Source organism: Vicugna pacos, unplaced genomic scaffold, assembly GCF_048564905.1.
Source record: "Vicugna pacos unplaced genomic scaffold, VicPac4 scaffold_19, whole genome shotgun sequence".
Classification (NCBI taxonomy): Eukaryota; Metazoa; Chordata; class Mammalia; order Artiodactyla; family Camelidae; genus Vicugna; species Vicugna pacos.
In genome coordinates, this window is record NW_027328740.1 from 37807485 (window position 1) to 37834503 (window position 27019).

At 45.5% G+C, this 27019-nt stretch overlaps 1 long non-coding RNA gene across 1 annotated transcript; it reads right to left on the minus strand.

Annotated features, from left to right (window-relative positions):
• Nucleotides 1-9942: 9942 nt before the first annotated feature.
• On the minus strand, nucleotides 9943-25413 carry LOC140693399 (uncharacterized). The gene is made up of 3 exons (XR_012069135.1): nucleotides 25277-25413; nucleotides 16740-16812; nucleotides 9943-10088 (listed from the first exon to the last, which is right to left on the minus strand). It is a non-coding gene; the product is annotated as an uncharacterized lncRNA (long non-coding RNA).
• Nucleotides 25414-27019: the final 1606 nt, after the last annotated feature.

The window sequence follows — 27019 nt, forward strand, 5'->3', positions numbered from 1 at the left end:
TAGGCCTCCGTTTTTCAAGACAGTCTAGGTAAATATTCGAAGTCAGATAGTGAACGGAACTGTAAAAGTCGCCAATGACATGAAAGACACAGCTTATGTGGACCGTCTTTCAATTGAGTCAAGCCCCCGGGGGCAATCTATCATGGAGGTGCAGACTTGGTTGCATTCAAGTGCTTTACCCAACATGATTGGATGATTAAGCGTTCTCATCACTGATAGAAGAACACCTGGTTCTCAGTAGCCTAGCATAGCTGCAGAAGGGTTCTCATAGCTATAATGCCTCTAGGTTCTTTGGATTCAAAGCTAAATGTATATATTTAGTTCGTTTTCTCTTGTATTTTCCTTGAGAGGGATGTTACACATTGAAATGCCAACATTGACCAGTAGGTGTCATCGGGTGTAAAGGGCACCACATGCAAAAGTGAATACAAGCTTGGGGGTTATTTCATGTTTCCATTAGTTATTTCATGGTTCCTCTTGGTTTCGGAGGCTTCAACAGTAAAGAGCTGACAGGACCCCTTTAACAGTTCGAACTGCTAGTTTGCATTCTATCTGTCTATGTTTCCCTTAGAGCTGACAAAATGTTACCGAAATTGACAAGTCTGGCTTCTAGGTCGATTTAGTATGTTTCAGAAACTAACTTCATTTTCGTATAACTCCCAAAACATTTCTATAAATTCTATTAAATTTTTCAAGACTGCAAATGAGATATCAACACAATGTCAAAACTGGAGTCTTCGGACAATCCCTCCCACCAAGGCTGTATAGAAACAAAGAGATAAAAAAGTCACATTTCTGTGAAATGTATCTGGAAAGTGTTGATTCATCGATGCCCAGTTGACAGAGAAACAGTGCAACCTGCTCTCACTCGCTCCCATGAACACAGCAATGAAACATCCACTCACCCAGCCCTTGGCACAGGACACTTGCCGAAGAGAGGTCTGTTACTTCCAAAGACAGGATGAGGCCTCAGAACACCTGGAAGCAGGAGAAGGAAAAGCAGGGAATGGATACCAGTGCATGGTCTGAGCCCTGTTGATGGAGCAGTAAAGGTGAAACTCTCTTTAACTTGGACGCACACTCTCAAGTGGACAGGAGACATGGGATTGAAGGTGATGCGCTGAGTGTTAGAAGAGTGCACAGCAGATGCTTGGCTGACAGAACTCAAAGAATCCAGTGCAAAATATCCCCACAGTTGATTCTGAGACCAAGCCCCGAGCTGCCAATTTTGAGGTAGCAGAGGCAGCGTTCAGGTGGGGATAGGGCTACGGATGATGGCACCCGCTGAGTCTCAGGGATCTGGAGTGTGTTGTGGGATGTGGTGGGTCCTATCAAGAGAGCAAACCGACCTGGGACCCCAATGAGCAAGCAACCACCCTGGCGCGCGCAGTTGAAATTATCGATATGTCCCATGGCCACACCCAGTGCATCTGCAGGACCAGAGACCATTTTGGCATTTTGCCAATAGAGCATGTGTGGGGCTGAATCAGAGATATTGTGCATCGGGTCTGAGGGATCCAGGGGGCCTTGGGTTTGAATTCAGAATGAAAAGCCTTAGGATCTGCTACATTCATGACCTGGGCTGTGATTATGGTTTGGTTTGAGGCACAGGATGTGCAACAGCTCTGTGGTTGCCTTCGTGCACCCGTGCCACAAGGATGAGAGGACAAGGAAGTGTGGTCCAAGACCACAGCGTGAGAAGAGGAAGGATTTCCTTCAGTTTATCTCTCAAAAGCGGATGCTACATTTTTAATGGCACCGGCACTGTTCGGCAGCAAGGACACCAAGTTCGGGCTGCGGGATCATTCCAGCAGGCCCTGATGTGTGACATCCATAGATATGCTTCCACTGGTGTTTCTGTAGACAGAGAAGCTCTTGGAAGAACTGGTTTCAGTGGGACATTCCCGTGGCACTACAAAGCACAAGCGCACTCACACTCTGCTCTTCTGGAAACACTCCAAAATAACATAGAGTAGAATGCAGAGCTGAGAACCTTTAGAAGCTCCATTTCCACCAGAGGAAGTGTCCTGTGCTCTTTCAGATTTGTGAGATAAGCGTAATCAAAGTGAGGTTATCTAAATCGAAATAGTATGGGGTGTTCATCACAACAAAGGCAACACCAGCAATTGGAGATAGACCAGACAGCACACACAGGAACAGGACATGGCATCAAAGTCTAGGAAAATTTGTCCTCACAGAAATCCCATGCAATTGTGTAGAGCCAAGAGTCTAAAGTTTTCACTTAACCAAGCCCTTGAAGTCTACAATAGATACCTGAAATTACTTGACCAGTAGAGATGAAGAAATACAGTAAAAGGAAAAGGAAGTACCATTTTCAGTTCCAAAGAGATTGAAGGCCCTAAAGATAAGCTTTCAGACAACTAGACTGCAAAACGCTCTCCAGAGCAAGTATTGAAAATGGAGGTGAGGGAAACACTGAAGAACAACAGTGTCTCAGAATCACAAAAGGCAGAATACCAGAAAAGGGGAAGAGAAAGCCTAAAGACGAGCCAAATAATCTCAGAAAACTCAGTGGATGAGAAAATATCAGGGCTAACATTCTGTCCTAAGCAGACGAGATATTGCAGAGGGACCCGTGAAAGACCTTGAAGACAGGGGAACAGAAATCCCTCGGTGAGAAGCACACATAGGAAAGCAAGTTCAAACCAATGAAAACATTGCTGTTGAATCCTGGTTGAAGACAAGGCATGAAAGACTAAAATTCGAAAGAGTCCCAGATGGAAAAGCAAGAGATAAAGAAACAAACAATGTTTGAAAAGTGATGTGTAGAAAAATCAGACTGAAACTTGCTGAAAGCCAAGATAGAATCATCTAGGCGAATTCAGGAAGTACACAGCGTCCAAAAGAGGTGGAATCCCAATAGACTTAGCAGCAGCTGTATGATCCAAATCAACACAGTTCATGAGCATCCCAGTGATTAAAAATGCGCCTGGAGGAAAGCAAGATAGTCACAAGAGAACCTCCAGAGGGGTTTCAGCTTCTATCTCAGCAGCAATATTGCAGGACAGGGAGGAGTGCCAGGACATAGACCATAGCTTGAATGGCAAAATGCTGCCATCTAGGGTAGCCTATGCCACATGACCATCATTTCTAATAACAGCAGAGCTAGAGAATGCCACAGACCTGCAAATCTTAAAAGAATTCAGCAGTTCGAAACTTATCCTAAAAGAAAGGTTGAGAATTCTCCCCTGAAGGGATAAGCAGCAAGATGAAATGGAAAGAAGAAAACCCTTATTGGAAATGCAAGAAGAGCATGAGTGGAAAAGAAGAAACAAGGAGAAAGCAAGGAGGACATCAAAACCCTAAAGATGGGAGAGGGAAGCAGGAAATCATAGGGGATTGGAAGCACTATCTTAAGGGAGTCAGCTTATATGACTCTCTGTTGGAAGCAAACGGAGAGATGCATGGCCTGACGTGTTTGCAAAGCAAACGAGAAGCAGACCAAGAAAGAATCAAACAAAAAAACAACACCAAAAGCGTAGGGTAACATGAATATTCAAAAGAAATTACTCAAGGTGATGTCAAGGATCATTCAGTACGCATCGACCCAGTATCGCGGCTTGAATGTACTCAGCACACCTGTATTCGGAAATCAGAAGCGTGCATTTATATTCGTAAATATTGATTCATATGAGCATATCGTGACCTAACCCAAATGCCGATTTGGAATCCAATGGATTCCTAGTCCGTGATATAGACTTGCAAGTCTTCCAACAGGATGAATGAATGACATATTCTACACTACGTCGATAAGAAATGGCACAAGCCTATAACAAGGCAAAGTAGCTCCGCAAAAGTGTACTAAGATCAAAAGAGACAGGCAGTAACGTGCACATTGGGGATTGTATCAGTCCTAGGAATTTCAGCCCCCTTGAAACAAATGGATAGATGTCCCGTGAATGCGGGTGTTTCAGCAGAAATCAACCGACGGCTATGTATTGCGGGTGTGCCCATATTACAGGAACAATAGTTTCCCTTAGTGGGTCTCTGTGTACTGTGAACTGTTAGAAAGTTTAAAGACGTGTGAAACATTCAACTGAAAATGGACACACTTCCCTCCGTTGCTACAGTGCATACAGATCTGAACAAAAGGAAAGAGGGAAGAACAAAGGCCCATGGGACGCTAGTGGGTAGAATCACATTTACCTTAGGAACCTCTCGTCGGATGCAGCCCCTCCCCCAACACTGACAAGATGCAGCAGCCATTGGGGATGGCAGTTAGCCGTTGGATTCCAGGTGGAATGTTGGTGTGTACCGCGAGGCTTGTTGTGGCTGGTGGATCCTAGGTAACCGGGCAGAGTTCTGTGGGTGGATCAGTGCGATGGAGGGGCTGCCGCCCTCTGTGGAGCTTGGCTTAGGTCTTTGGTCCGGGAAGCTGTGTCAGTTCGAGATACTGCTGCTGCCCAAAGACCTGAGTTCACGGGTCAGTTTCCAGAACCTGAAAGGGCAGACAGTGGAAGATCTGCCTGTCTTCAGCTTACTGGAGAGGCTCCGAGGTCCTTTCAGTCTTGCCCAGTCCTGTTGAAGTCGACTTTATGGGAGACACGAAGAGAAGCTGGCCGAAAACATGGCTGCACGGATTGAGGAGAGATGCGAACACATTGATGAGAGATGTTCTGCTACAATAGAGAATACTGGCCTGGAGACAGCTGTAGAGGATAGCAGGCTCGAAAGGCATTCATGAGACATATTGAACCTAGCTGATACTAGCAGAAACATACGGAGGGCCACCGTGGACTGGAGGAAGTTCCTCAATTCTCTGCTCCAAGAACGGGTCCAAGATCCCTGACGTCCAAAGAGAAGAGATGGCTGAGATGATAAAAACGCTCATGTTCTTGAAAGAGGTCAGATAATCCACACGACCCAAGGGGCAATTCCAAGCCATTCAGATCAAAGTGCACCAAGCCCAGGTAAGCCTTTTCCCAGGTTTGGGCCTAGCTATCAAGCACTTGCTCTTCCCTCCCCTCCACTCAGGCATCCATTTGAGGGATCAGTACCTGAGCTGCAATGAAGCCAGTAAGAGAAGAGCAAGCCTCTCCTAGAATCAGAGTTCCTCTAGCTTCATTCTCTGTGAACAACAGGGAACCCCATAAAGGTCAAATACTCTCGTATGAAATAGATAGGCATTGAATACTTAGCTCCCACAAAGAAACGATGGCCTTCCGCTAGATTCAGCAAATGCTGGGTTTATGTCTTCTCTGGGGTGAAGGGAGTGTGGTAAGTGAGGGGAATCTTTGACTGAACTTGAATCTCTATTAGGCCTCCGTTTTTCAAGACAGTCTAGGTAAATATTCGAAGTCAGATAGTGAACGGAACTGTAAAAGTTGCCAATGACATGAAAGACACATCTTATGTGGACCGTCTTTCAATTGAGTCAAGCCCCCGGGGCAATCTATCATGGGGGTGCAGACTTGGTTGCATTCAAGTGCTTTACCCAACATGATCGGATGATTAAGCGTTCTCATCACTGATAGAAGAACACCTGGTTCTCAGTAGCCTAGCATAGCTGCAGCAGGGTTCTCATAGCTATAATGCCTCTAGGTTCTTTGGATTCAAAGCTAAATGTATATATTTAGTTCGTTTTCTCTTGTATTTTCCTTGAGAGGGATGTTACTCTTTGAAATGCCAACATTGACCAGTAGGTGTCATCGGGAGTAAAGGGCACCACATGCACAAGTGAATCCAAGCTTGGGGGTTATTTCATGTTTCCATTAGTTATTTCATGGTTCCTCTTGGTTTCGGGGCTTCAACAGTAAAGAGTTGACATGACCCCTTTAAGAGTTCGGACTGCTAGTTTGCATTCTATCTGTCTATGTTTCCCTTAGAGCTGACAAAATGTTACCGAAATTGACAAGTCTGGCTTCTAGGTCGATTTAGTATGTTTCAGAAACTAACTTCATTTTCGTATAACTCCCAAAAAATTTATATAAATTCTATTAAATTTTTAAAGACTGCAAATGAGATATCAACACAATGTCAAAACTGGAGTCTTCGGACAATCCCTCCCACCAAGGCTGTATAGAAACAAAGAGATAAAAAAATCACATTTCTGTGAAATGTATCTGGAAAGTGTTGATTCATCGATGCCCAGTTGACAGAGAAGCAGTGCAACCTGCGCTCACTCGCTCCCATGAACACAGCAATGAAACATTCACTCACCCAGCCCTTGGCACAGGACACTTGCCGAAGGGAGGTCTGTTACTTCCAAAGACAGGATGAGGCCTCAGAACACCTGGAAGCAGGAGAAGGAAAAGCAGTGAATGGATACCAGTGCATGGTCTGAGCCCTGTTGATGGAGCAGTAAAGGTGAAACTCTCTTTAACTTGGACGCACACTCTCAAGCGGACAGGAGACATGGGATTGAAGGTGATGCGCTGAGTGTTAGAAGAGTGCACAGCAGATGCTTGGCTGACAGAACTCAAAGAATCCAGTGCAAAATATCCCCACAGTTGATTCTGAGACCAAGCTCCGAGCTGCCAAATTTGAGGTAGCAGAGGCAGCGTTCAGGTGGGGATAGGGCTACGGATGATGGCACACGCTGAGTCTCAAGGATCTGGAGTGCGTTGTGGGATGTGGTGGGTCCTATCAAGAGAGCAAACCGACCTGGGACCCCAATGAGCAAGCAACCACCCTGGCGCGCGCAGTTGAATTTATCGATATGTCCCATGGCCACACCCAGTGCATCTGCAGGACCAGAGACCAATTTGGCATTTTGCCAATAGAGCATGTGTGGGGCTGAATCAGAGATATTGTGCATTGGGTCTGAGGGATCCAGGGGGCCTTGGGTTTGAATTCAGAATGAAAAGCCTTTGGATCTGCTACATTCATAACCTGGGCTGTGATTATGGTTTGGTTTGAGGCACAGGATGTGCAACAGCTCTGTGGTTGCCTTCGTGCACCCGTGCCACAAGGATGAGAGGACAAAGAAGTGTGGTCCAAGTCCACAGCGTGAGAAGAGAAAGGATTTCCTTCAGTTTATCTCTCAAAAGCGGATGCTACATTTTGGATGGCACCGGCACTGTTCGGCAGCGAGGACACCAAGTTCGGGCTGCGGGATCATTCCAGCAGGCCCTGATGTGTGACATCCATAGATATGCTTCCACTGGTGTTTCTGTAGACAGAGAAGCTCTTGGAAGAACTGGTTTCAGTGGGACATTCCCGTGGCACTACAAAGCACAAGCGCACTCACACTCTGCTCTTCTGGAAACACTCCAAAATAACATAGAGTAGAATGCAGAGCTGAGAAGCTTTAGAAGCTCCATTTCCACCAGAGGAAGTGTCCTGTGCTCTTTCAGATTTGTGAGATAAGCGTAATCAAAGTGAGGTTATCTAAATCGAAATATTATGGGGGGTTCATCACAACAAAGGCAACACCAGCAATTGGAGATAGACCAGACAGCACACACAGGAACAGGACATGGCATCAAAGTCTAGGAAAATTTGTCCTCACAGAAATCCCATGCAATTGTGTAGAGCCAAGAGTCTAAAGTTTTCACTTAACCAAGCCCTAGAAGTCTACATTAGATACCTGAAATTACCTGACCAGTAGAGATGAAGAAATACAGTAAAAGGAAAAGGAAGTACCATTTTCAGTTCCAAAGAGATTGAAGGCCCTAAAGATAAGCTTTCAGACAACTAGACTGCAAAACGCTCTCCAGAGCAAGTATTGAAAATGGAGGTGAGGGAAACACTGAAGAACAACAGTGTCTCAGAATCACAAAAGGCAGAATACCAGAAAAGGGGAAGAGAAAGCCTAAAGACGAGCCAAATAATCTCAGAAAACTCAGTGGATGAGAAAATATCAGGGCTAACATTCCGTCCTAAGCAGACGAGATATTGCAGAGGGACGCGTGAATGACTTTGAAGACAGGGGAACACAAACCCCTCGGTCAGAAGCACACATAGCAAAGCAAGTGCAAACCAATGAAAACATTGCTGTTGAATCCTGGTTGAAGACAAGGCATGAAAGACTAAAATTCGAAAGAGTCCCAGATGGAAAAGCAAGAGATAAAGAAACAAACAATGTTTGAAAAGTTATGTGTAGAAAAATCAGACTGAAAATTGCTGAAAGCCAAGATAGAATCATCTAGGCGAATTCAGGAAGTACACAGCGTCCAAAAGAGGTGGAATCCCAATAGACTTAGCAGCAGCTGTATGATCCAAATCAACAGAGTTCATGAGCATCCCAGTGATTTAAAATGCGCCTGGAGGAAAGCAACATAGTCACAAGAGAACCTCCAGAGGGGTTTCAGCTGCTATCTCAGCAGCAATATTGCAGGACAGGGAGGAGTGCCAGGACATAGACCATAGCTTGAATGGCAAAATGCTGCCATCTAGGGTAGCCTATGCCACATGACCACCATTTCTAATAACAGCAGAGCTAGAGAATGCCAGAGACCTGCAAATCTTAAAAGAATTCAGTAGTTCGAAACTTATCCTAAGAGAAAGGTTGAGAATTCTCCCCTGAAGGGATAAGCAGCAAGATGAAATGGAAAGAAGAAAACCCTTATTGGAAATGCAAGAAGAGCATGAGTGGAAAAGAAGAAACAAGAAGAAAGCAAGGAGGACATCAAAACCCTAAAGATGGGAGAGGGAAGCAGGAAATCATAGGGGATTGGAAGCACTATCTTAAGGGAGTCAGCTTATATGACTCTCTGTTGGAAGCAAACGGAGAGATGCATGGCCTGACGTGTTTGCAAAGCAAACGAGAAGCAGACCAAGAAAGAATCAAACAAACAAACAACACAAAAAGGGTAGGGTAACATGAATATACAAAAGAAATTACTCAAGGTGATGTCAAGGATCATTCAGTACGCATCGACCCAGTATCGCGGCTTGAATGTACTCAGCACACCTGTATTCGGAAATCAGAGGCGTGCATTTATATTCATAAATATTGATTCATATGAGCATATCATGACCTAACCCAAATGCCGATTTGGAATCCAATGGATTCCTAGTCCGTGATATAGCCTTGCAAGTCTTCCAACAGGATGAATGAATGCCATCTTCTACACTACGTCGAGAAGAAATGGCACAAGCCTATAACAAGTAAAAGTAGCTCCGCAAAAGTGTACTAAGATCAAAAGAGACAGGCAGTAAAGTGCACATTGGGGATTGTATCAGTCCTAGGAATTTCAGCCCCCTTGAAACAAATGGATAGTTGTCCCGTGAATGCGGGTGTTTCAGCAGAAATCAACCGACGGCTATGTATTGCGGGTGTGCCCATATTACAGGAACAATAGTTTCCCTTAGTGGGTCTCTGTGTACTGTGAACTGTTAGAAAGTTTAAAGACGTGTGAAACATTCAAGTGAAAATGGACACACTTCCCTCCGTTGCTACAGTGCATACAGATCTGAACAAAAGGAAAGAGGGAAGAACAAAGGCCCATGGGACGCTAGTGGGTAGAATCACATTTACCTTAGGAACCTCTCGTCGGATGCAGCCCCTCCCCCAACACTGACAAGATGCAGCAGCCATTGGGGCTGGCAGTTAGCGGTTGGATTCCAGGTGGAATTTTGGTGTGTACCGCGAGGCTTGTTGTGGCTGGTGGATCCTAGGTAACCGGGCAGAGTTCTGTGGGTGGATCAGTGCGATGGAGGGGCTGCCGCCCTCTGTGGAGCTTGGCTTAGGTCTTTGGTCCGGGAAGCTGTGTCAGTTCGAGATACTGCTGCTGCCCAAAGACCTGAGTTCACGGGTCAGTTTCCAGAACCTGAAAGGGCAGACAGTGGAAGATCTGCCTGTCTTCAGCTTACTGGAGAGGCTCCGAGGTCCTTTCAGACTTGCCCAGTCCTGTTGAAGTCGACTTTATGGGAGACACGAAGAGAAGCTGGCCGAAAACATGGCTGCACGGATTGAGGAGAGATGCGAACACATTGATGAGAGATGTTCTGCTACAATAGAGAATACTGGCCTGGAGACAGCTGTAGAGGATAGCAGGCTCGAAAGGCATTCATGAGACATATTGAACCTCGCTCATACTAGCAGAAACCTACGGAGGGCCACCGTGGACTGGAGGAAGTTCCTCAATTCTCTGCTCCAAGAACGGGTCCAAGATCCCTGACGTCTAAAGAGAAGAGATGGCAGAGATGATAAAAACGCTCATGTTCTTGAAAGAGGTCAGATAATCCACACGACCCAAGGGGCAATTCCAAGCCATTCAGATCAAAGTGCACCAAGCCCAGGTAAGCCTTTTCCCAGGTTTGGGCCTAGCTATCAAGCACTTGCTCTTCCCTCCCCTCCACTCAGGCATCCATTTTGAGGGATCAGTACCTGAGCTGCAATGAAGCCAGTAAGAGAAGAGCAAGCCTCTCCTAGAATCAGAGTTCCTCTAGCTTCATCCTCTGTGAACAACAGGGAACCCCATAAAGGTCAAATACTCTCGTATGAAATAGATAGGAATTGAATACTTAGCTCCCACACAGAAACGATGGCCTTCCGCTAGATTCAGCAAATGCTGGGTTTATGTCTTCTCTGGGGTGAAGGGAGTGTGGTAAGTGAGGGGAATCTTTGACTGAACTTGAATCTGTATTAGGCCTCCGTTTTTCAAAACAGTCTAGGTAAATATTCGAAGTCAGATAGTGAACGGAACTGTAAAAGTCGCCAATGACATGAAAGACACAGCTTATGTGGACCGTCTTTCAATTGAGTCAATCCCCCGGGGGCAATCTATCATGGGGGTGCAGACTTGGTTGCATTCAAGTGCTTTACCCAACATGATCGGATGATTAAGCGTTCTCATCACTGATAGAAGAACACCTGGTTCTCAGTAGCCTAGCATAGCTGCAGCAGGATTCTCATAGCTATAATGCCTCTAGGTTCTTTGGATTCAAAGCTAAATATATATATTTAGTTCGTTTTCTCTTGTATTTTCCTTGAGAGGGATGTTACACCTTGAAATGCCAACATTGACCAGTAGGTGTCATCGGGAGTAAAGGGCACCACATGCACAAGTGAATCCAAGCTTGGGGGTTATTTCATGTTTCCATTAGTTATTTCATGGTTCCTGTTGGTTTCGGAGGCTTCAACAGTAAAGAGCTGACAGGACCCCTTTAACAGTTCGGACTGCTAGTTTGCATTCTATCTGTCTATGTTTCCCTTAGAGCTGACAAAATGTTACCGAAATTGACAAGTCTGGCTTCTAGGTCGATTTAGTATGTTTCAGAAACTAACTTCATTTTCGTATAACTCCCAAAACATTTCTATAAATTCTATTAAATTTTTAAAGACTGCAAATGAGATATCAACACAATGTCAAAACTGGAGTCTTCGGACAATCCCTCCCACCACGGCTGTATAGAAACCAAGAGATAAAAAAATCACATTTCTGTGAAATGTATCTGGAAAGTGTTGATTCATCGATGCCCAGTTGACAGAGAAGCAGTGCAACCTGCGCTCACTCGCTCCCATGAACACAGCAATGGAAACATCCACTCACCCAGCCCTTGGCACAGGACACTTGCTGAAGAGAGGTCTGTTACTTCCAAAGACAGGATGAGGCCTCAGAACACCTGGAAGCAGGAGAAGGAAAAGCAGGGAATGGATACCAGTGCATGGTCTGAGCCCTGTTGATGGAGCAGTAAAGGTGAAACTCTCTTTAACTTGGACGCACACTCTCAAGCGGACAGGAGACATGGGATTGAAGGTGATGCGCTGAGTGTTAGAAGAGTGCACAGCAGATGCTTGGCTGACAGAACTCAAAGAATCCAGTGCAAAATATCCCCACAGTTGATTCTGAGACCAAGATCCGAGCTGCCAAATTTGAGGTAGCAGAGGCAGCGTTCAGGGAGGGATAGGGCTACGGATGGTGGCACACGCTGAGTCTCAGGGATCTGGAGTGCGTTGTGGGATGTGGTGGGTCCTATCAAGAGAGCAAACCGACCTGGGACCCCAATGAACAAGCAACCACCCTGGTGCGCGCAGTTGAAATTATCGATATGTCCCATGGCCACACCCAGTGCATCTGCAGGACCAGAGACCAATTTGGCATTTTGCCAATAGAGCATGTGTGGGGCTGAATCAGAGATATTGTGGATCGGGTCTGAGGGATCCAGGGGGCCTTGGGTTTGAATTCAGAATGAAAAGCCTTAGGATCTGCTACATTCATAACCTGGGCTGTGATTATGGTTTGGTTTGAGGCACAGGATGTGCAACAGCTCTGTGGTTGCCTTCGTGCACCCGTGCTACAAGGATGAGAGGACAAGGAAGTGTGGTCCAAGACCACAGCGTGAGAAGAGGAAGGATTTCCTTCAGTTTATCTCTCAAAAGCGGATGCTACATTTTGGATGGCACCGGCACTGTTCGGCAGCGAGGACACCAAGTTCGGGCTGCGGGATCATTCCAGCAGGCCCTGATGTGTGACATCCATAGATATGCTTCCACTGGTGTTTCTGTAGACAGAGAAGCTCTTGGAAGAACTGGTTTCAGTGGTATATTCCCGTGGCACTACAAAGCACAAGCGCACTCACACTCTGCTCTTCTGGAAACACTCCAAAATAACATAGAGTAGAATGCAGAGCTGAGAACCTTTAGAAGCTCCATTTCCACCAGAGGAAGTGTCCTGTGCTCTTTCAGATTTGTGAGATAAGCGTAATCAAAGTGAGGTTATCTAAATCGAAATAGTATGGGGTGTTCATCACAACAAAGGCAACACCAGCAATTGGAGATAGACCAGACAGCACACACAGGAACAGGACATGGCATCAAAGTCTAGGAAAATATGTCCTCACAGAAATCCCATGCAATTGTGTAGAGCCAAGAGTCTAAAGTTTTCACTTAACCAAGCCCTAGAAGTCTACATTAGATACCTGAAATTACCTGACCAGTAGAGATGAAGAAATACAGTAAAAGGAAAAGGAAGTACCATTTTCAATTCCAAAGAGATTGAAGGCCCTAAAGATAAGCTTTCAGACAACTAGACTGCAAAACGCTCTCCAGAGCAAGTATTGAAAATGGAGGTGAGGGAAACACTGAAGAACAACAGTGTCTCAGAATCACAAAAGGCAGAATACCAGAAAAGGGGTAGAGAAAGCATAAGACGAGCCAAATAATCTCAGAAAACTCAGTGGATGAGAAAATATCAGGGCTAACATTCCGTCCTAAGCAGACGAGATATTGCAGAGGGACGCGTGAAAGACTTTAAAGACAGGGGAACAGAAATCCCTCGGTCAGTAGCACACATAGGAAATCAAGTGCAAACAAATGAAAACATTGCTGTTGAATCCTGGTTGAAGACAAGGCATGAAAGACTAAAATTCGAAAGAGTCCCAGATGGAAAAGCAAGAGATAAAGAAACAAACAATGTTTGAAATGTTATGTGTACAAAAATCAGACTGAAACTTGCTGAAAGCCAAGATAGAATCATCTAGGCGAATTCAGGAAGTACACAGCGTCCAAAAGAGGTGGAATCCCAATAGACTTAGCAGCAGCTGTATGATCCAAATCAACAAAGTTCATGAGCATCCCAGTGATTTAAAATGCGCCTGGAGGAAAGCAACATAGTCACAAGAGAACCTCCAGAGGGGTTTCAGCTGCTATCTCAGCAGCAATATTGCAGGACAGGGAGGAGTGCCAGGACATAGACCATAGCTTGAATGGCAAAATGCTGCCATCTAGGGTAGCCTATGCCACATGACCACCATTTCTAATAAGAGCAGAGCTAGAGAATGCCACAGACCTGCAAATCTTAAAAGAATTCAGCAGTTCGAAACTTATCCTAAAAGAAAGGTTGAGAATTCTCCCCTGAAGGGATAAGCAGCAAGATGAAATGGAAAGAAGAAAACCCTTATTGGAAATGCAAGAAGAGCATGAGTGGAAAAGAAGAAACAAGAAGAAAGCAAGGAGGACATCAAAACCCTTAAGATGGGAGAGGGAAGCAGGAAATCATAGGGGATTGGAAGCACTATCTTAAGGGAGTCAGCTTATATGACTCTCTGTTGGAAGCAAACGGAGAGATGCATGGCCTGACGTGTTTGCAAAGCAAACGAGAAGCAGACCAAGAAAGAATCAAACAAACAAACAACACAAAAAGGGTAGGGTAACATGAATATTCAAAAGAAATTACTCAAGGTGATGTCAAAGATCATTCAGTACGCAACGACCCAGTATCGCGGCTTGAATGTACTCAGCACACCTGTATTCGGAAATCAGAGGCGTGCATTTATATTCGTAAATATTGATTCATATGAGCATATCGTGACCTAACCCAAATGCCGATTTGGAATCCAATGGATTCCTAGTCCGTGATATAGCCTTGCAAGTCTTCCAACAGGATGAATGAATGCCATCTTCTACACTACGTCGAGAAGAAATGGCACAAGCCTATAACAAGGAAAAGTAGCTCCGCAAAAGTGTACTAAGATCAAAAGAGACAGGCAGTAACGTGCACATTGGGGATTGTATCAGTCCTAGGAATTTCAGCCCCCTTGAAACAAATGGATAGATGTCCCGTGAATGCGGGTGTTTCAGCAGAAATCAACCGACGGCTATGTATTGCGGGTGTGCCCATATTACAGGAACAATAGTTTCCCTTAGTGGGTCTCTGTGTACTGTGAACTGTTAGAAAGTTTAAAGACGTGTGAAACATTCAAGTGAAAATGGACACACTTCCCTCCGTTGCTACAGTGCATACAGATCTGAACAAAAGGAAAGAGGGAAGAACAAAGGCCCATGGGACGCTAGTGGGTAGAATCACATTTACCTTAGGAACCTCTCGTCGGATGCAGCCCCTCCCCCAACATTGACAAGATGCAGCAGCCATTGGGGATGGCAGTGAGCGGTTGGATTCCAGATGGAATGTTGGTGTGTACCGCGAGGCTTGTTGTGGCTGGTGGATCCTAGGTAACCGGGCAGAGTTCTGTGGGTGGATCAGTGCGATGGAGGGGCTGCCGCCCTCTGTGGAGCTTGGCTTAGGTCTTTGGTCCGGGAAGCTGTGTCAGTTCGAGATACTGCTGCTGCCCAAAGACCTGAGTTCACGGGTCAGTTTCCAGAACCTGAAAGGGCAGACAGTGGAAGATCTGCCTGTCTTCAGCTTACTGGAGAGGCTCCGAGGTCCTTTCAGACTTGCCCAGTCCTGTTGAAGTCGACTTTATGGGAGACACGAAGAGAAGCTGGCCGAAAACATGGCTGCACGGATTGAGGAGAGATGCGAACACATTGATGAGAGATGTTCTGCTACAATAGAGAATACTGGCCTGGAGACAGCGGTAGAGGATAGCAGGCTCGAAAGGCATTCATGAGACATATTGAACCTCGCTGATACTAGCAGAAACATACGGAGGGCCACCGTGGACTGGAGGAAGTTCCTCAATTCTCTGCTCCAAGAACGGGTCCAAGATCCCTGACGTCTAAAGAGAAGAGATGGCAGAGATGATAAAAACGCTCATGTTCTTGAAAGAGGTCAGATAATCCACACGATCCAAGGGGCAATTCCAAGCCATTCAGATCAAAGTGCACCAAGCCCAGGTAAGCCTTTTCCCAGGTTTGGGCCTAGCTATCAAGCACTTGCTCTTCCCTCCCCTCCACTCAGGCATCCATTTTGAGGGATCAGTACCTGAGCTGCAATGAAGCCAGTAAGAGAAGAGCAAGCCCCTCCTAGAATCAGAGTTCCTCTAGCTTCCATCCTCTGTGAACAACAGGGAACCCCATAAAGGTCAAATACTCTCGTATGAAATAGATAGGAATTGAATAATTAGCTCCCACAAAGAAACGATGGCCTTCCGCTAGATTCAGCAAATGCTGGGTTTATGTCTTCTCTGGGGTGAAGGGAGTGTGGTAAGTGAGGGGAATCTTTGACTGAACTTGAATCTGTATTAGGCCTCCGTTTTTCAAGACAGTCTAGGTAAATATTCGAAGTCAGATAGTGAACGGAACTGTAAAAGTCGCCAATGACATGAAAGACACAGCTTATGTGGACCGTCTTTCAATTGAGTCAAGCCCCCGGGGGCAATCTATCATGGGGGTGCAGACTTGGTTGCATTCAAGTGCTTTACCCAACATGATCGGATGATTAAGCGTTCTCATCACTGATAGAAGAACACCTGGTTCTCAGTAGACTAGCATAGTTGCAGCAGGGTTCTCATAGCTATAATGCCTCTAGGTTCTTTGGATTCAAAGCTAAATGTATATATTTAGTTCGTTTTCTCTTGTATTTTCCTTGAGAGGGATGTTACACCTTGAAATGCCAACATTGACCAGTAGGTGTCATCGGGAGTAAAGGGCACCACATGCACAAGTGAATCCAAGCTTGGGGGTTATTTCATGTTTCCATTAGTTATTTCATGGTTCCTGTTGGTTTCGGAGGCTTCAACAGTAAAGAGTTGACATGACCCCTTTAACAGTTCGGACTGCTACTTTGCATTCTATCTGTCTATGTTTTCCTTTGAGCTGACAAAATGTTACCGAAATTGACAAGTCTGGCTTCTAGGTCGATTTAGTATGTTTCAGAAACTAACTTCATTTTCGTATAACTCCCAAAACATTTCTATAAATTCTATTAAATTTTTAAAGACTGCAAATGAGATATCAACACAATGTCAAAACTGGAGTCTTCGGACAATCCCTCCCACCACGGCTGTATAGAAACAAAGAGATAAAAAAAATCACATTTCTGTGAAATGTATCTGGAAAGTGTTGATTCATCGATGCCCAGTTGACAGAGAAGCAGTGCAACCTGCGCTCACTCGCTCCCATGAACACAGCAATGGAAACATCCACTCACCCAGCCCTTGGCACAGGACACTTGCCGAAGAGAGGTCTGTTACTTCCAAAGACAGGATGAGGCCTCAGAACACCTGGAAGCAGGAGAAGGAAAAGCAGGGAATGGATACCAGTGCATGGTCTGAGCCCTGTTGATGGAGCAGTAAAGGTGAAACTCTCTTTAACTTGGACGCACACTCTCAAGCGGACAGGAGACATGGGATTGAAGGTGATGCGCTGAGTGTTAGAAGAGGGCACAGCAGATGCTTGGCTGACAGAACTCAAAGAATCCAGTGCAAAATATCCCCAGAGTTGATTCTGAGACCAAGCTCCGAGCTGCCAAATTTGAGGTAGCAGAGGCAGCGTTCAGGTGGGGATAGGGCTACGGATGATGGCACATGCTGAGTCTCAAGGATCTGGAGTGCGTTGTGGGATGTGGTGGGTCCTATCAAGAGAGCAAACCGACCTGGGACCCCAATGAGCAAGTAACCACCCTGGCGCGCGCAGTTGAATTTATCGATATGTCCCATGGCCACACCCAGTGCATCTGCAGGACCTGAGACCAATTTGGCATTTTGCCAATAGAGCATGTGTGGGGCTGAATCAGAGATATTGTGCATCGGGTCTGAGGGATCCAGGGGGCCTTGGGTTTGAATTCAGAATGAAAAGCCTTTGGATCTGCTACATTCATAACCTGGGCTGTGATTATGGTTTGGTTTGAGGCACAGGATGTGCAACAGCTCTGTGGTTGCCTTCGTGCACCCGTGCCACAAGGATGAGAGGACAAGGAAGTGTGGTCCAAGACCACAGTGTGAGAAGAGGAAGGATTTCCTTCAGTTTATCTCTCAAAAGCGGATGCTACATTTTGGATGGCACCGGCACTGTTCGGCAGCGAGGACACCAAGTTCGGGCTGCGGGATCATTCCAGCAGGCCCTGATGTGTGACATCCATAGATATGCTTCCACTGATGTTTCTGTAGACAGAGAAGCTCTTGGAAGAACTGGTTTCAGTGGGACATTCCCGTGGCACTACAAAGCACAAGCGCACTCACACTCTGCCCTTCTGGAAACACTCCAAAATAACATAGAGTAGAATGCAGAGCTGAGAACCTTTAGAAGCTCCATTTCCACCAGAGGAAGTGTCCTGTGCTCTTTCAGATTTGTGAGATAAGCGTAATCAAAGTGAGGTTATCTAAATCGAAATAGTATGGGGTGTTCATCACAACAAAGGCAACACCAGCAATTGGAGATAGACCAGACAGCACACACAGGAATAGGACATGGCATCAAAGTCTAGGAAAATTTGTCCTCACAGAAATCCCATGCAATTGTGTAGAGCCAAGAGTCTAAAGTTTTCACTTAACCAAGCCCTAGAAGTCTACATTAGATACCTGAAATTACCTGACCAGTAGAGATGAAGAAATACAGTAAAAGGAAAAGGAAGTACCATTTTCAGTTCCAAAGAGATTGAAGGCCCTAAAGATAAGCTTTCAGACAACTAGACTGCAAAACGCTCTCCAGAGCAAGTATTGAAAATGGAGGTGAGGGAAACACTGAAGAACAACAGTGTCTCAGAATCACAAAAGGCAGAATACCAGAAAAGGGGTAGAGAAAGCCTAAAGACGAGCCAAATAATCTCAGAAAACTCAGTGGATGAGAAAATATCAGGGCTAACATTCCGTCCTAAGCAGACGAGATATTGCAGAGGGACGCGTGAAAGACTTTAAAGACAGGGAAACAGAAATCCCTCGGTCAGAAGCACACATAGGAAAGCAAGTGCAAACAAATGAAAACATTGCTGTTGAATCCTGGTTGAAGACAAGGCATGAAAGACTAAAATTCGAAAGAGTCCCAGATGGAAAAGCAAGAGATAAAGAAACAAACAATGTTTGAAAAGTTATGTGTACAAAAATCAGACTGAAACTTGCTGAAAGCCAAGATAGAATCATCTAGGCGAATTCAGGAAGTACACAGCGTCCAAAAGAGGTGGAATCCCAATAGACTTAGCAGCAGGTGTATGATCCAAATCAACAAAGTTCATGAGCATCCCAGTGATTTAAAATGCGCCTGGAGGAAAGCAACATAGTCACAAGAGAACCTCCAGAGGGGTTTCAGCTGCTATCTCAGCAGCAATATTGCAGGACAGGGAGGAGTGCCAGGACATAGACCATAGCTTGAATGGCAAAATGCTGCCATCTAGGGTAGCCTATGCCACATGACCACCATTTCTAATAAGAGCAGAGCTAGAGAATGCCACAGACCTGCAAATCTTAAAAGAATTCAGCAGTTCGAAACTTATCCTAAAAGAAAGGTTGAGAATTCTCCCCTGAAGGGATAAGCAGCAAGATGAAATGGAAAGAAGAAAACCCTTATTGGAAATGCAAGAAGAGCATGAGTGGAAAAGAAGAAACAAGAAGAAAGCAAGGAGGACATCAAAACCCTTAAGATGGGAGAGGGAAGCAGGAAATCATAGGGGATTGGAAGCACTATCTTAAGGGAGTCAGCTTATATGACTCTCTGTTGGAAGCAAACGGAGAGATGCATGGCCTGACGTGTTTGCAAAGCAAACGAGAAGCAGACCAAGAAAGAATCAAACAAACAAACAACACAAAAAGGGTAGGGTAACATGAATATTCAAAAGAAATTACTCAAGGTGATGTCAAAGATCATTCAGTACGCAACGACCCAGTATCGCGGCTTGAATGTACTCAGCACACCTGTATTCGGAAATCAGAGGCGTGCATTTATATTCGTAAATATTGATTCATATGAGCATATCGTGACCTAACCCAAATGCCGATTTGGAATCCAATGGATTCCTAGTCCGTGATATAGCCTTGCAAGTCTTCCAACAGGATGAATGAATGCCATCTTCTACACTACGTCGAGAAGAAATGGCACAAGCCTATAACAAGGAAAAGTAGCTCCGCAAAAGTGTACTAAGATCAAAAGAGACAGGCAGTAACGTGCACATTGGGGATTGTATCAGTCCTAGGAATTTCAGCCCCCTTGAAACAAATGGATAGATGTCCCGTGAATGCGGGTGTTTCAGCAGAAATCAACCGACGGCTATGTATTGCGGGTGTGCCCATATTACAGGAACAATAGTTTCCCTTAGTGGGTCTCTGTGTACTGTGAACTGTTAGAAAGTTTAAAGACGTGTGAAACATTCAACTGAAAATGGACACACTTCCCTCCGTTGCTACAGTGCATACAGATCTGAACAAAAGGAAAGAGGGAAGAACAAAGGCCCATGGGACGCTAGTGGGTAGAATCACATTTACCTTAGGAACCTCTCGTCGGATGCAGCCCCTCCCCCAACACTGACAAGATGCAGCAGCCATTGGGGATGGCAGTTAGCCGTTGGATTCCAGGTGGAATGTTGGTGTGTACCGCGAGGCTTGTTGTGGCTGGTGGATCCTAGGTAACCGGGCAGAGTTCTGTGGGTGGATCAGTGCGATGGAGGGGCTGCCGCCCTCTGTGGAGCTTGGCTTAGGTCTTTGGTCCGGGAAGCTGTGTCAGTTCGAGATACTGCTGCTGCCCAAAGACCTGAGTTCACGGGTCAGTTTCCAGAACCTGAAAGGGCAGACAGTGGAAGATCTGCCTGTCTTCAGCTTACTGGAGAGGCTCCGAGGTCCTTTCAGTCTTGCCCAGTCCTGTTGAAGTCGACTTTATGGGAGACACGAAGAGAAGCTGGCCGAAAACATGGCTGCACGGATTGAGGAGAGATGCGAACACATTGATGAGAGATGTTCTGCTACAATAGAGAATACTGGCCTGGAGACAGCTGTAGAGGATAGCAGGCTCGAAAGGCATTCATGAGACATATTGAACCTAGCTGATACTAGCAGAAACATACGGAGGGCCACCGTGGACTGGAGGAAGTTCCTCAATTCTCTGCTCCAAGAACGGGTCCAAGATCCCTGACGTCCAAAGAGAAGAGATGGCTGAGATGATAAAAACGCTCATGTTCTTGAAAGAGGTCAGATAATCCACACGACCCAAGGGGCAATTCCAAGCCATTCAGATCAAAGTGCACCAAGCCCAGGTAAGCCTTTTCCCAGGTTTGGGCCTAGCTATCAAGCACTTGCTCTTCCCTCCCCTCCACTCAGGCATCCATTTGAGGGATCAGTACCTGAGCTGCAATGAAGCCAGTAAGAGAAGAGCAAGCCTCTCCTAGAATCAGAGTTCCTCTAGCTTCATTCTCTGTGAACAACAGGGAACCCCATAAAGGTCAAATACTCTCGTATGAAATAGATAGGCATTGAATACTTAGCTCCCACAAAGAAACGATGGCCTTCCGCTAGATTCAGCAAATGCTGGGTTTATGTCTTCTCTGGGGTGAAGGGAGTGTGGTAAGTGAGGGGAATCTTTGACTGAACTTGAATCTCTATTAGGCCTCCGTTTTTCAAGACAGTCTAGGTAAATATTCGAAGTCAGATAGTGAACGGAACTGTAAAAGTTGCCAATGACATGAAAGACACATCTTATGTGGACCGTCTTTCAATTGAGTCAAGCCCCCGGGGCAATCTATCATGGGGGTGCAGACTTGGTTGCATTCAAGTGCTTTACCCAACATGATCGGATGATTAAGCGTTCTCATCACTGATAGAAGAACACCTGGTTCTCAGTAGCCTAGCATAGCTGCAGCAGGGTTCTCATAGCTATAATGCCTCTAGGTTCTTTGGATTCAAAGCTAAATGTATATATTTAGTTCGTTTTCTCTTGTATTTTCCTTGAGAGGAATGTTACACTTTGAAATGCCAACATTGACCAGTAGGTGTCATCGGGAGTAAAGGGCACCACATGCACAAGTGAATCCAAGCTTGGGGGTTATTTCATGTTTCCATTAGTTATTTCATGGTTCCTCTTGGTTTCGGGGCTTCAACAGTAAAGAGTTGACATGACCCCTTTAAGAGTTCGGACTGCTAGTTTGCATTCTATCTGTCTATGTTTCCCTTAGAGCTGACAAAATGTTACCGAAATTGACAAGTCTGGCTTCTAGGTCGATTTAGTATGTTTCAGAAACTAACTTCATTTTCGTATAACTCCCAAAAAATTTATATAAATTCTATTAAATTTTTAAAGACTGCAAATGAGATATCAACACAATGTCAAAACTGGAGTCTTCGGACAATCCCTCCCACCAAGGCTGTATAGAAACAAAGAGATAAAAAAATCACATTTCTGTGAAATGTATCTGGAAAGTGTTGATTCATCGATGCCCAGTTGACAGAGAAGCAGTGCAACCTGCGCTCACTCGCTCCCATGAACACAGCAATGAAACATTCACTCACCCAGCCCTTGGCACAGGACACTTGCCGAAGGGAGGTCTGTTACTTCCAAAGACAGGATGAGGCCTCAGAACACCTGGAAGCAGGAGAAGGAAAAGCAGTGAATGGATACCAGTGCATGGTCTGAGCCCTGTTGATGGAGCAGTAAAGGTGAAACTCTCTTTAACTTGGACGCACACTCTCAAGCGGACAGGAGACATGGGATTGAAGGTGATGCGCTGAGTGTTAGAAGAGTGCACAGCAGATGCTTGGCTGACAGAACTCAAAGAATCCAGTGCAAAATATCCCCACAGTTGATTCTGAGACCAAGCTCCGAGCTGCCAAATTTGAGGTAGCAGAGGCAGCGTTCAGGTGGGGATAGGGCTACGGATGATGGCACACGCTGAGTCTCAAGGATCTGGAGTGCGTTGTGGGATGTGGTGGGTCCTATCAAGAGAGCAAACCGACCTGGGACCCCAATGAGCAAGCAACCACCCTGGCGCGCGCAGTTGAATTTATCGATATGTCCCATGGCCACACCCAGTGCATCTGCAGGACCAGAGACCAATTTGGCATTTTGCCAATAGAGCATGTGTGGGGCTGAATCAGAGATATTGTGCATTGGGTCTGAGGGATCCAGGGGGCCTTGGGTTTGAATTCAGAATGAAAAGCCTTTGGATCTGCTACATTCATAACCTGGGCTGTGATTATGGTTTGGTTTGAGGCACAGGATGTGCAACAGCTCTGTGGTTGCCTTCGTGCACCCGTGCCACAAGGATGAGAGGACAAAGAAGTGTGGTCCAAGTCCACAGCGTGAGAAGAGAAAGGATTTCCTTCAGTTTATCTCTCAAAAGCGGATGCTACATTTTGGATGGCACCGGCACTGTTCGGCAGCGAGGACACCAAGTTCGGGCTGCGGGATCATTCCAGCAGGCCCTGATGTGTGACATCCATAGATATGCTTCCACTGGTGTTTCTGTAGACAGAGAAGCTCTTGGAAGAACTGGTTTCAGTGGGACATTCCCGTGGCACTACAAAGCACAAGCGCACTCACACTCTGCTCTTCTGGAAACACTCCAAAATAACATAGAGTAGAATGCAGAGCTGAGAAGCTTTAGAAGCTCCATTTCCACCAGAGGAAGTGTCCTGTGCTCTTTCAGATTTGTGAGATAAGCGTAATCAAAGTGAGGTTATCTAAATCGAAATATTATGGGGGGTTCATCACAACAAAGGCAACACCAGCAATTGGAGATAGACCAGACAGCACACACAGGAACAGGACATGGCATCAAAGTCTAGGAAAATTTGTCCTCACAGAAATCCCATGCAATTGTGTAGAGCCAAGAGTCTAAAGTTTTCACTTAACCAAGCCCTAGAAGTCTACATTAGATACCTGAAATTACCTGACCAGTAGAGATGAAGAAATACAGTAAAAGGAAAAGGAAGTACCATTTTCAGTTCCAAAGAGATTGAAGGCCCTAAAGATAAGCTTTCAGACAACTAGACTGCAAAACGCTCTCCAGAGCAAGTATTGAAAATGGAGGTGAGGGAAACACTGAAGAACAACAGTGTCTCAGAATCACAAAAGGCAGAATACCAGAAAATGGGAAGAGAAAGCCTAAAGACGAGCCAAATAATCTCAGAAAACTCAGTGGATGAGAAAATATCAGGGCTAACATTCCGTCCTAAGCAGACGAGATATTGCAGAGGGACGCGTGAATGACTTTGAAGACAGGGGAACACAAACCCCTCGGTCAGAAGCACACATAGCAAAACAAGTGCAAACCAATGAAAACATTGCTGTTGAATCCTGGTTGAAGACAAGGCATGAAAGACTAAAATTCGAAAGAGTCCCAGATGGAAAAGCAAGAGATAAAGAAACAAACAATGTTTGAAAAGTTATGTGTAGAAAAATCAGACTGAAAATTGCTGAAAGCCAAGATAGAATCATCTAGGCGAATTCAGGAAGTACACAGCGTCCAAAAGAGGTGGAATCCCAATAGACTTAGCAGCAGCTGTATGATCCAAATCAACAGAGTTCATGAGCATCCCAGTGATTTAAAATGCGCCTGGAGGAAAGCAACATAGTCACAAGAGAACCTCCAGAGGGGTTTCAGCTGCTATCTCAGCAGCAATATTGCAGGACAGGGAGGAGTGCCAGGACATAGACCATAGCTTGAATGGCAAAATGCTGCCATCTAGGGTAGCCTATGCCACATGACCACCATTTCTAATAACAGCAGAGCTAGAGAATGCCAGAGACCTGCAAATCTTAAAAGAATTCAGTAGTTCGAAACTTATCCTAAGAGAAAGGTTGAGAATTCTCCCCTGAAGGGATAAGCAGCAAGATGAAATGGAAAGAAGAAAACCCTTATTGGAAATGCAAGAAGAGCATGAGTGGAAAAGAAGAAACAAGAAGAAAGCAAGGAGGACATCAAAACCCTAAAGATGGGAGAGGGAAGCAGGAAATCATAGGGGATTGGAAGCACTATCTTAAGGGAGTCAGCTTATATGACTCTCTGTTGGAAGCAAACGGAGAGATGCATGGCCTGACGTGTTTGCAAAGCAAACGAGAAGCAGACCAAGAAAGAATCAAACAAACAAACAACACAAAAAGGGTAGGGTAACATGAATATACAAAAGAAATTACTCAAGGTGATGTCAAGGATCATTCAGTACGCATCGACCCAGTATCGCGGCTTGAATGTACTCAGCACACCTGTATTCGGAAATCAGAGGCGTGCATTTATATTCATAAATATTGATTCATATGAGCATATCATGACCTAACCCAAATGCCGATTTGGAATCCAATGGATTCCTAGTCCGTGATATAGCCTTGCAAGTCTTCCAACAGGATGAATGAATGCCATCTTCTACACTACGTCGAGAAGAAATGGCACAAGCCTATAACAAGTAAAAGTAGCTCCGCAAAAGTGTACTAAGATCAAAAGAGACAGGCAGTAAAGTGCACATTGGGGATTGTATCAGTCCTAGGAATTTCAGCCCCCTTGAAACAAATGGATAGTTGTCCCGTGAATGCGGGTGTTTCAGCAGAAATCAACCGACGGCTATGTATTGCGGGTGTGCCCATATTACAGGAACAATAGTTTCCCTTAGTGGGTCTCTGTGTACTGTGAACTGTTAGAAAGTTTAAAGACGTGTGAAACATTCAAGTGAAAATGGACACACTTCCCTCCGTTGCTACAGTGCATACAGATCTGAACAAAAGGAAAGAGGGAAGAACAAAGGCCCATGGGACGCTAGTGGGTAGAATCACATTTACCTTAGGAACCTCTCGTCGGATGCAGCCCCTCCCCCAACACTGACAAGATGCAGCAGCCATTGGGGCTGGCAGTTAGCGGTTGGATTCCAGGTGGAATTTTGGTGTGTACCGCGAGGCTTGTTGTGGCTGGTGGATCCTAGGTAACCGGGCAGAGTTCTGTGGGTGGATCAGTGCGATGGAGGGGCTGCCGCCCTCTGTGGAGCTTGGCTTAGGTCTTTGGTCCGGGAAGCTGTGTCAGTTCGAGATACTGCTGCTGCCCAAAGACCTGAGTTCACGGGTCAGTTTCCAGAACCTGAAAGGGCAGACAGTGGAAGATCTGCCTGTCTTCAGCTTACTGGAGAGGCTCCGAGGTCCTTTCAGACTTGCCCAGTCCTGTTGAAGTCGACTTTATGGGAGACACGAAGAGAAGCTGGCCGAAAACATGGCTGCACGGATTGAGGAGAGATGCGAACACATTGATGAGAGATGTTCTGCTACAATAGAGAATACTGGCCTGGAGACAGCTGTAGAGGATAGCAGGCTCGAAAGGCATTCATGAGACATATTGAACCTCGCTCATACTAGCAGAAACCTACGGAGGGCCACCGTGGACTGGAGGAAGTTCCTCAATTCTCTGCTCCAAGAACGGGTCCAAGATCCCTGACGTCTAAAGAGAAGAGATGGCAGAGATGATAAAAACGCTCATGTTCTTGAAAGAGGTCAGATAATCCACACGACCCAAGGGGCAATTCCAAGCCATTCAGATCAAAGTGCACCAAGCCCAGGTAAGCCTTTTCCCAGGTTTGGGCCTAGCTATCAAGCACTTGCTCTTCCCTCCCCTCCACTCAGGCATCCATTTTGAGGGATCAGTACCTGAGCTGCAATGAAGCCAGTAAGAGAAGAGCAAGCCTCTCCTAGAATCAGAGTTCCTCTAGCTTCATCCTCTGTGAACAACAGGGAACCCCATAAAGGTCAAATACTCTCGTATGAAATAGATAGGAATTGAATACTTAGCTCCCACACAGAAACGATGGCCTTCCGCTAGATTCAGCAAATGCTGGGTTTATGTCTTCTCTGGGGTGAAGGGAGTGTGGTAAGTGAGGGGAATCTTTGACTGAACTTGAATCTGTATTAGGCCTCCGTTTTTCAAAACAGTCTAGGTAAATATTCGAAGTCAGATAGTGAACGGAACTGTAAAAGTCGCCAATGACATGAAAGACACAGCTTATGTGGACCGTCTTTCAATTGAGTCAATCCCCCGGGGGCAATCTATCATGGGGGTGCAGACTTGGTTGCATTCAAGTGCTTTACCCAACATGATCGGATGATTAAGCGTTCTCATCACTGATAGAAGAACACCTGGTTCTCAGTAGCCTAGCATAGCTGCAGCAGGATTCTCATAGCTATAATGCCTCTAGGTTCTTTGGATTCAAAGCTAAATATATATATTTAGTTCGTTTTCTCTTGTATTTTCCTTGAGAGGGATGTTACACCTTGAAATGCCAACATTGACCAGTAGGTGTCATCGGGAGTAAAGGGCACCACATGCACAAGTGAATCCAAGCTTGGGGGTTATTTCATGTTTCCATTAGTTATTTCATGGTTCCTGTTGGTTTCGGAGGCTTCAACAGTAAAGAGCTGACAGGACCCCTTTAACAGTTCGGACTGCTAGTTTGCATTCTATCTGTCTATGTTTCCCTTAGAGCTGACAAAATGTTACCGAAATTGACAAGTCTGGCTTCTAGGTCGATTTAGTATGTTTCA